Here is an 11,104-nt window from a genome sequence, read left to right as displayed (position 1 = left end):
GGGAGAACGTAAGACGGGCAAGTTACTTGGCATGCAGGACGCGAATGGCCGGGACTGGAATTCCGTATGGATTAAGTAACCCCGCTCGCATAAGCTCGAATAGAATCGTATACACGTCCTACACAAGCCGTCTACGCTAGATGCCTCGAACGTACATTTTTAAGGACTCCGCTATGAGTGAGAAAAAAAAGGTTTGATTTATTTATCGTTTAACGAAATCTGATTTAACACGCGGGACGCATTCACGTCGCTTTTCACGTGCACGGATTGGAAGAAATCGCTTTAACGAGACGTTGCTTCCAAGTAATTTCGCCGGCGGGGCGTTACTACGTTCTCTTGAGTTGCATCGAAAAGACTTTCACGATGCAGAGTATGGTGGTAATTTATCCACGGTAAATAATCCAAGTATCGCGAGAGAGAGAAACGATGTGTTAAAACGAAATCCGTTTGTGTTTAATCTCCTTCGAATTTAAAAAACTGCCAAGTGTAATAAAATTTTTTTCATTTCATTATCAAGTTTTATTAAGCTTTTTCGATTTCCATCATATCTCGCGCGATATTAGATTCACTCTCAGTCCGTCGAATAATTTTCTCTCGCACGATAATAATATATCAAACAAGGCGTGAGACCGTCTAAAATCTTATCAAATGTCGTCGCTCTCGTTTTGCGTCGTCGCGGCGCGGTTTCTTCCGCGTTTTCTTTACACCGTCGCTCGTTTCCAACGTTTTTTCGCTCGGAGTGTCTTGTTCCCGGGTCGGGCGAGACGGCCGACGGAAAGAAGGGGGGCGAAGATCTGGAATGACAACGCAATTTCGCGGCGAGAACGGGACAGGGCGAGGGGATAGTATAAAGAGATTGTCTTACGCCGCGGCCCGCTTAAAAATTTGCTAGGCTCGGAATAAAAATGCCGAGCCGCGAAGTTGGACCAGTTTACGTTCCGGGGATGGAACGTGCGGGAATTACCGGATCGACGTTCCCTTATGTTTGCACGCCAGCCAACAAGGAGTAACGGTGTTTCTTGTTACGCCGCACACACCGGATAATAAACCTTTCGTCGAGGCAACCCATAACCGGTACGTTGTTTCGCGTGGCACGGTTATAAACGTGTCCGTTATTCACGATCGTGTCGGACGAAAGAATGTCGCAATAAAGAGCAGCCTTATCGCTGAGCGATTAAATTTTGTCTAACCTAGACGAAGTTAAATTGTTGGAAGAGTTGTATGGGATCCTCTCGTTTAAGAGTCTCGATGTATTGCATGGGAAATTGCCTGACGGTGTCGGTAGTTGGAAAATTTTTAGAGACAAACTTCTGAAACCGATCTATTACTGCTACTTATTTGTGGCAACTTTATACGTCTTATTAAAAACTATTGGATTTCTAATTTTTCCGATAATTTGATCACAGTTCTAAAATAGCGTAACAGTGTTTTTACTGGCAAAATCAAAGCCCGTGCCTAGCGTGAGATAATAGACAAGGAAGGAGAATTATAATTTAAACGGAATTCCAAATGAATCTCGTATCTCAAACCGATTTCTCTTCGTCAGATTTTCCGATGCCTTCGATGAAATTCTTGGTTCTCGGTGAAATTATCCCGTCGTTCTTCTTCTATTTTGTCCGTCCGTTCGTTCGTTAATAACGTTGTTAGCAAGACGAAATTGTCTCGTCATTAAAGATTCACGAGCGAGTTAAAACCGTAGCATCGAAGGCGATTAGAGCGACTCTGTATCTACAGTTTAAACTCGCGATAAGGTGCATCAATTTATGTTGATATCGACAATTTTATGCCGTTGTCCTGTACCGCCGTTCATTCACCCATACATTATTCCTCTACATTCCCATTTAATGTGGACCAACTCCATACGTATTCACAAATTATGCTCAGTCAACATACAGAGAGGCTGTATGCTGTCTGCAAATAACATCGCGTCACACTTGAATATTCAGTTCAAATACTCTTTATTCACGCTCGCGTGGCTTTGATTCACTCGAAAATTCTGTCGTTCCATGACTCGATACACATACGCGATGTATTTCGCAGCACGTCTAACAGCCACCGTCGAAGGTGTGCTAAATCGCTTGAATCGATCGAATTAATCTATTCTGCATTTATTAATACTGTCGAGACGAGCACCGGGCGCGGATTCGACCCGACTTGAGATAAACCGGTCACGTTCCTTGGCGGGGGACGATTCGTAGGTATATAGCAGTGCGCGATCGACGTTTCGCCGCCCGACTACGACCATTAATTAACATCGCGACTGGTCTGATTAACATATTATCGCGGCAAGACAGCCGTCGGTTTCGTGGGCGGGCAGGGGTAGGTAAAGCCGACTTGCTGCTTGTAAGCACGGAAGCGGTGAGATTGCGTGGTCCGGATGAGGATAGGGATGATGGTACGGGAAGGTAGAGGAAAGGAGGAAGTAGGGGACTGAATGCTGAGATTCAGCCTTTCAGAAACGAACAATAATGGCGTGGCGGTGGTGGCAGGATGGCGGTAGATGTGCCGGGAGGGACGGAGGAGGGGGTTCGAGCCAGCGTTCTGGAGAATCCCTCCAGGCACGTTCGACTATTAACCCCGTCGAGATTCGGAAACGCTCAGCGACTGAAACCACCGTCTCTACATCCAACCCCTTCTAGGACGTTTGAACGAGACTTCTACCCAGCCGCAGTGTCTCCGTAACAAGGGTGAACTCAATCCCCGAGCACGGGCACAGACACCACCCGGAGGAACGTGAATCAGTTTTCTCTGTCCGCGTCTCTGTCGCCCGTTACGTCCCGTCTATACTTTCTGACCCCGACGAGTTGGCATGATTAAAACAAAATCGTCATCGTTCGTCGTCACGGTTACGGTTGGGGCCGTTCGACGATTTACGAGCAGGGACACGGGCTGGGACACGTAGCCGGTGACGAGAAATCTCACTCGCCTTTGCCTAAAAATATCTCCTCCTCGACGGTTGATCGATAATGTTACTGCACACAGTAACGGTGATCGTATACACGATTTCCAAGATTAAAGAAGGGACGTCGCCGTGTCCCGAAGCTGCGCGTTTGAAAGTTTCATAAGTCGTCGTTCGAACGGGCGGACGAGAGAAGGAGAGAAAGCTCTTTTCAACGAGATCGATCAAGTCGTTCGTTGAAACTAGATCTGGTTTGGTGTAGAATCGTTGGAACGATTTTTCAGAGTAACAACTTACTCGGTCGTGTTTTAAATGCGAGTCTATCATTCCAGATGCATTAAACTTTATCAGATGTGTACATGCTAAATAATTACACGTCTAGATAAAAAAATTAGTCTAATGGATATGTGGTATGTTCTGTTGACGGAAGATTGGGAACATGATTTCTCAGATGGTTTATTAATGATCTCCGGGTGTCATATCGTTGTGTCATCATTCATTTTTGCGCTCACGTCCCCTAGCTGAGTTTCCTCGTGCAATTTGATAAGGGCAGAGCGTCGTAAAATGTTTTGCTATCAACAATAATGACGCGGTCTATATGCATCTTTATGATGTAGCAAATGACCATTGCACGTGTAAATTTTTTTAAGAAAAATGAAAGGCTTATATTTTACAGAATTTAGTACCTCAAAAATATTTAAAACAATTCTTTTGTATCGTAACACATGTTTTAGGAGTATAGAATTATGTTTTCGTGTACAATCTCTATCTGCGATCGATGATGATTAGAAACGTTCAAATGAACGTTTATTTTAAAGGCTATGAAATTTATGGAGCCATAAGGAAAGTAAATACTAAGATCATATTGCAGATTATATCAGATTATTGTAGATGGACGCCATTGATAATGGCTGTATTTCTAATTTAGGGTATGTATAAGCTTGTTGTTTTGTCTATGCATGCGAGCATCTATGTATGGATATTTACGTGTGTACGTGCATCTAAAGATCGAGACGTGCATCGAGAGACTGTATTTCCCACATTCCTTAAGCGAAGTTCAAAAGCTCAACTATGCTACGCTGAGGTCTCAGTAGTTCCGAGATAAATAGCTGGAATATATATAGATTTCTTTAATAACATATATAATTTACGTAGAGATTATAATTGCTAATTAGAATTTCCGATGGAAAATGATTAATCCTCTCAAACTCGGCTGTCTCGTTATCTTGAAATTTCACATTGCGTTCATTTGATATGCAAGCTGTAATTCAGACGAAAGAGAAATCAGCATGTAATTTATCCTTTTCTTTAATATGTGGCTAGGCCGTAACATTTCTAATTTTATTATTCTCTATATCCTTTCACTGTCTGCAATATCAAGTACTAAAAACTTCTCTCGAACGAGTTTCGACCATAAACACCGACAAGACCCGCCGGATTCGAAGTGACCAAAGCTCTTGTATGCTTTTCATCGGTATACACGTTGTTGACGATACGATGGCTCTCGCCTTTTGAATTTATTAGTCGTATGTGGTCAGTAACGGGCCAGGAACTCGAACACAAATGTTTCCACGTTGGGGGGGTTGAAGTTGCGCGCCGGTGCGTCGTGCGGCGACGTTTCGGAAGTTCCGTGGAACGGCATTGTGCCAGAATACATATTTCGCTTTTCCTTCAGCCCCTCCCGTTCCGCCCCATTCACTTTTCCTCGCGTTCGCGGACCTGCCGGCGTCACAATTCCACGCGCGGTCATGTATAGAGTTCGGTTAAGTTGGAATTTGCCGTACGCTCAGGCGCGTCGGTGCACCTGGTCGCGCGTAGCTGAACGAGAGCGCGAGGGACACATGGATACGTTGCTGGAGAACGCGTCGATCGGAGCGAGACGGTGCGAAAGAGCCGCGTCATGGCGAATGGGGTCGCCAGAGGGGTCGCGCAGTATGTAGACTAGTTGGTAAAGGCAAACCCGAACAATTTACCGTAATAATCCGATAACTGATAATATTGGCAATTTGCCTGTGGCTAAACGGATCTCGCGGCGTTGCGCTGCATGCGTTATCTCGATTATTGTTATTGTTCGTAAGTGATGATCGTTGAAACTAGTGCCCGTCAACGAACTGTACAGCTATTACGAGTTCACTTGGTTTTACTTCATCCAGTTTCGGTAACAGAAGAATTCGTTTTGCACGTTGCATATCCTTAGTTTGCAAAAATTGTAAACATATCGAACGTTATTAAGGGAGGAAACTTGGAACTTAAGTTTAATTCAAGATAATCGAGAGAAAGCCGCGTCGTTTGAATTCCGACGAGTCTGGACGAGAACGATCGTTCTACTAGTAGAGAATCTCGAAATCAACATTGGACGATGAAACGCCGTGTTCACTAAGTTTCCCGGAAGTGGTTACGGGACTGATTGATTTCCTACATACACTGAATTGTCGACACGGACTTTGAGCACGAGAAGCAAGGGAACGCGGAAGAGGACCGAAGGCTGTGAGAAACAAATGACGTTTAAAGATGCTAAAGACGACGAGACGAGAATAGAGTAACCAAATGGAGATTTCACGAATTAATCGTGGTCGAATTTTAATCTGCAAATGAATTTTGATAGTGCAGAGTCTGAGATAATATTAAACGTAGGGTTTACAATGTTGCGCTCCGAAATCAAAGAGTTCAAAAGGGTTTTATAAATCCATTCTGTATCAATACATACGATGGATATAATCCATTGACAAATAAAAAATAACATACTGAAATCTCTTTGACAATATCTCCTGCAGTGGTATTATACGACGTATAAATTCGTAACACCGTCGTATATTATTTCATACGCTCTCGAACGAGTACCTCATGTTAATTCCCCGATCGATTAGAACGTTCTCCATTCACGGCACATTACTCCCGGTATCGTAATTTCGCTGACTTTCGTATCGCCAAGATTCACGTGCACACCTGTACACCGCGGCAACGGGATAGGGAGACAGAGAGGAAGGTCGTCGAACGTTCGTAGGTAAAGGAAGTTAAAAAAGATACCCGAGCGACTTACGATTTTTTCTCGTTATCTATTTCACCTGCACAAGCAGCGCAGGAGTAGCGAATGTCAGGCATAAAGTAGAAGGAAGACTCTCGTCGGGCGATTCACCTGGCGCAGGCGCAGCCCTCCACCCCTCCCCGTGTCCTCTGTTTATGCCCTCTGCACCCCGAGCCACCCCCTATCGGTATGGGGAACTGAGAGAGACGGTGGGTACGTTGGACGAAGAGCAGTCGAGCCGAGTTTCGGGTTTGGGGTCGGCTGACAGTCGAACCGTGCTTCAGTCGGCCGGCGAACTCGCGTGCCGAGCCTTCGTTCCCGGTGACGTTCCTCGTCGTCGACGGCGACGACATCGCGAAACGTTAGCTCGTTCCGTGAGGCGACACGACGCGAACGACGTCGACGAGGGCGCACATCTTTTACCTCTTAGAGACCGCGATGTCGCGTTTTTCATTTGCGTTACCATCGTCGACAGAGGCTCGCCCCGTCCCCGTAAAAAGTACGGTACGTCATTCGTAAAGTCTGAAGAGGTTCTCCCAAGTGCCGGTAGACACTTAAACCGAAAGTGCACTCGTTTACGAGGATGCGTAATAGAAGAGTGACCGAAGTTCCGGACGATGAATGTCCATTTTCGTCGACGGGATTATGAAGTATTTGACCGTACCGGTTGGCACGCGAAAACTTTGTCGGTGTTCAGTGGATGGAGTGGCGTTCCCGGATAGTGTAATGTGTAGTGCGTAGAACTTAGAGAGCGAACCCTCGAAATCGTTACGACAAACTCATTAAGACACCGCCAAGTGTCGAGGAAGAAAATCCATTAACTTCTTCTGTTGTTCGCTGCTCGGCGAGGATCAATTCCCTTCATTAATAACCCGGTGAGTGCCCGGTGGCCGAAGTTCCGTGAAACTTTTTCCACGACGCGCGATCTTACGACCCATTAAAGTCCATTAAGCGTCTGCTTGTGGCACAGCCGTAAGTCGCGAGATTCGTCGCGGACATCTTACTCGCTCTCGCGTGCATCCGCGTGGAAAATCGTCATCGCCGCGTATCGTAAACACATTCGTGGAATCGATATCGTTCGTTCATACGAGACGAGAGGCGGCGACGCATCGCCGATTAGCATTAGAGGAAGGTATACGTTAGTTTGCAGAATTCGGTGAGCTTTACGAGCGAGATGGGTCGATAACGAACTCGTGTGATAGCTATCGTTCAGCCGATGGTTCGCGTCGTTCGGCAAAGATATCACGTTCGATGTCGAGAGCCTAAGGAAATCGAAAAAGGAAATCGAATAGCCCGGTACGGGCATGGTGTAATCTAACGTTAACGAGAAACGAGGACTGGTAGTATCCTGAGGAGGATCGGTGAAACGTGTTGTCGTCAGTGAAAAAAAGAAAGGACCGGTACAGTTCTCGTTTTTTGTTTTATTCAACTTCGTTCTCGGACAGTGAAGTGTCGTAAAAACGAGAGGGGAGGATTACTGAAGAGGGAGAGAGACAATGTGTGTTAATTAGAGAGCGGGAGAGGTCGGTGAGAGACGAACAGTCAACCTGACAGGTAAATATTTACCGATTCCGCGGCACGCCAAAATCGCAATTTCTGCCGGTGCATTTTTCTTTATTTTTGTCTCGCTTGTTTTTATTACTACGCTGGAACAGGAAAGTGGATACAGTCGTAAGTATCGGTAGATCGCGTCTGATCCTCCGCCACGACTACGGATTCGTCTTATTGTTAGCTGATGCACCTTGCGAGAGTTTTAGGATTCTAATATAACTTTTTATTCTTAGTAAAAAAAAAGATCGCTAGATTTTTCCTATTCTTTCATTTTATATTTTACGAGTCGTACCTTTGTGAGCTTCTTTATAATTGATTTTTCGACGTATCGTAATTATCTTTCATTCGATAGCTGTTGAATAGATGAAAGCATTTCTCTTTATTATCTTAAGAATTCTTGCTGAATTCACCATCGTGATATTTTATTACTGAACCAAGCTTATCCAATACGTTTTTTAATTTCATCGATATACGATTTATAAATTGGTTGCATGATGTTTAAAATGTACCTTGAATATTTCCTTTTGTCTGATACCGAGAATGAATAAGGGATAGGATTTAGTATGAGGATTCCATATGTTTTCCCTGTATGATACTTATATTTTACGTCCAAGCGAATTAGAATCACGGGAAATACGTGAGTAGTCGAGTTATGCATGAATAATCGATCTGTCAGGTGTCATAATTCTTGGCTACTTTGGATTCGTTTTCGTTCGTACGGTTCTCACCTACGTACCATTTGCGCGGGCCGTTAAGCAGGATAACAAGAATCGATTTAAACCTGGAAGTGTATCTTGACAAATTAACGTTTTCGTTGAAATAACTTGTCGGCCCTGCGCAATAAATCATTTGAATGCTCGGTGTGCATTTCAACACGACGCGGGTCTGATTAAAATGCGTGCCGTCAATGTTTTATACATGCCAATTTCATGCTCCGTTAATGTCGCGGATATATTTTACAGTGTACCGATTGACTGATGCCATCAAAGTCTGAATGCCAGTCACGAGCATGCGAATGAAGCTTTACGATTAGTCGCGATCAACCGTGAATATTTTCTGGGACCCGGTTTTGCACGATAAAAATCAGTCACGGTCGCTTTGGTGAAAAAATTCTGTCTATAACGTGGAAAAGTTTTATGGAGTATAATTTTCATTGTGCAATTACAGTTCGATTTTTATAATGTATATTATATATGAACAATTTAAGTATTTTCATTAATAGAAGTATAGTAGCGATGAATTTATTGAGGATAATTATGTACGCGGTTTTCTTCTGGTTTCCGATGAAAACCTTAGAATTCCGCGGGCGTATCGCACAGTAATTTCGCGAACATTACCAGTCTTAATCGCGCGAAAGTTTAGCCGGAAGCTCGATGTATCTACTCAAGCTGTGCGCGGTATCGGGGAAATCGATTGGTGCGCCGCGCCGAGCCTGTTGTAACGATGACACTCGAGATAAAATCCTGATTGGACGAGTAACTCGGATCGAAACCGTAACGAGGCTGATCGTGAATTACACGAGAGCCGTATCGTCGTGCCGATCGTGCACGGTTCTTCGGACGTCCATGACGCGATTGGTTGAACGGGACCATCGGTGAATGCGTCTCGTCAATCTTTTTTGCGTGTTTTCAAATTCGATTTATCATCGAGTACAGCAATATCAATAACGTAATCGGACGAGAAATAGGAATATTAGACGTTAAACCTCATTAACGGCTGACAAAAATGTTGTAGAAATGGTTTCAGACTTCGATATACATGTAGCATTATTGGCGTCATTATGATCGTTTGCCAAATTAACAAAGCGCTCATTAACGCGAGGCAATATTTTCCGTGTCAATATTTATCACTATCCTGCTAATATTATGTGCTATGAAATTACTGCTGTGGTTTTTAATTAATTATTACCGTTGATTAGTAAAAAAGAGTTTTTGTAATCTGAAATGAGCGAAATAGCTACGGTTTCTTTTGATGAAATTGTGTGATCGCGGTCGGAAATGATAGCCTTGCGATTAATGGTCAAGTAGAAAGGGGAATGAGTCCGTTACGGATCAGGCTCGCGGCCAGTAGTAGTATCAACGACGCGGCGGGCGTGGGTTTCTTTGCTCGACAGGCAATTAATTACGTCGTCGTGCCACTGCGGAAGTTTCGTCCTCGTTTAGCATTAGTGATGCGTCGAGGCGTCTACCCACTCCTCCATGGAGATCCGATAATCTTTTAATTCGCAAAATTGATGTTCTTTAACGTTACTGTGATCTCGAGGTAATTTTTGGTTCGTGCGTGTCTCTCAATAGAAAGAGAGATTAATGGGATTTTTGTAAATCTAATAGGATCACTTTTGAAAACTAATTTTGCGAACCTCATATCAAGTTTGTATTGGAAATTATAAAATGTTAATTAGCACATTGATGGGCGTTTTGCAAATATTAGTGACACGTAATTATGTCTGTTGATAAGTCTTTTATATATAATTACTCATTCTCATTAAATTTCGTTGTACAATGCCGTGAATAATGACGGTGACGGTTCTCGAATCGGTTTGTTCTCCATCGTATTTCATCTACTGCCTATTGTTTCTTTGTAATACAACTCAATGTGCGCCGGTTTGTACATGAAATTACGATTTACGAGTACGTTCTGCCATTTCTTACTCCACTTTTTAATTCGCCAATGTTGACTTTTCCTACTAATTACAAAAGATTGGGTCGAAAATTAAATTCTCACTGAAAGAGATTTCATAAAGCAACCATTTTGTATTGTTTCCTTTATTGTTTTTACTTTTGCACGGTTTCCACTAGTAGTAAAAAATTTCATTTCACTTAACAGCTTACGCGCTTTATGAACGGCTTAGTCGATCTTGTGTGATCTCGATTTTATTTTACAATACTTGTATTACAATATACATTTTCTGGTGACAAGTGAACTACACGTGTTACAGGTTTTTAGTTTTTTATCATAAATAAATTGTAAAGGTAATACAATCGAAACGTTGCTTAAAAATAGGACAATTAGTTACGAGTTGATTTTTAAAAGTATAATAAATATATGTAATTAAATTCTATTAAAATTGAAGTAGCTATTTTCGCTATCGCGTTCCTTATAAGATGATGTGGATTAAAAGGTTGGTTGCGCTCCGAGCTAATGTACTTCGACCTCTCGTTTCATTTGCAATATTCGACGACGTTACGTCGTCGGCCTTACTTTGTTTACGAGTCGTGAAGAACTTCTTGGCAAGTAGTGTTCTGAGGAATTATTCAGTTCGAGAAACAGAAGTCACGGTTCGCGGTACTCGTTAACAACGAGTTGTAAGTTCGGACAATTATTCAGTAGAGTAATTGGACCATCCGAAATCCGTGGGTCACGTTCTTGAACTTTGACTTGTGGACAAGAAAATAATTCCGTTGCCGTCGTTGTACTCGCGTTTTGCTCTTGCCTCAGCTTCTCAAATGAACCGCTTCGCCTGAAAGCTTCGGAAAGCCCGGCTCCAGGCCAGCGGACAGGGTCATTGATATGATAACATTGCGTATTAACACTAGAAAGACTGAAACTTAGTATATACCTATATTGCCAAAAGCAGTCAAAATGACTGCATTGTGAAAGAATAATGTGTAAAGAGATTTGTCTAAAAT

The 11,104-nt window shown here is 43.2% G+C and overlaps 1 protein-coding gene across 1 annotated transcript in view; it reads left to right on the top strand.

Annotated features, from left to right (window-relative positions):
• The first annotated feature begins 6,176 nt into the window (after window positions 1-6,176).
• The window catches only part of LOC108622162 (agrin), a 286,403-nt gene continuing 281,475 nt past the window's right edge, over window positions 6,177-11,104 (top strand). The window contains exon 1 of the mRNA XM_018019866.2: window positions 6,177-7,478. The gene's annotated coding sequence lies outside the window, so the exon portion shown is untranslated. The remainder of the gene's footprint in view (window positions 7,479-11,104) is intronic.

This window comes from Ceratina calcarata, unplaced genomic scaffold (genome assembly GCF_001652005.2).
Source record: "Ceratina calcarata isolate Rehan_Ccalc_2016 unplaced genomic scaffold, ASM165200v1 scaffold209.2, whole genome shotgun sequence".
Lineage (NCBI taxonomy): Eukaryota > Metazoa > Arthropoda > Insecta > Hymenoptera > Apidae > Ceratina > Ceratina calcarata.
The sequence above is the reverse complement of the archived record's forward strand: the minus strand, read 5'-3'. Positions and strand labels throughout refer to the sequence as shown.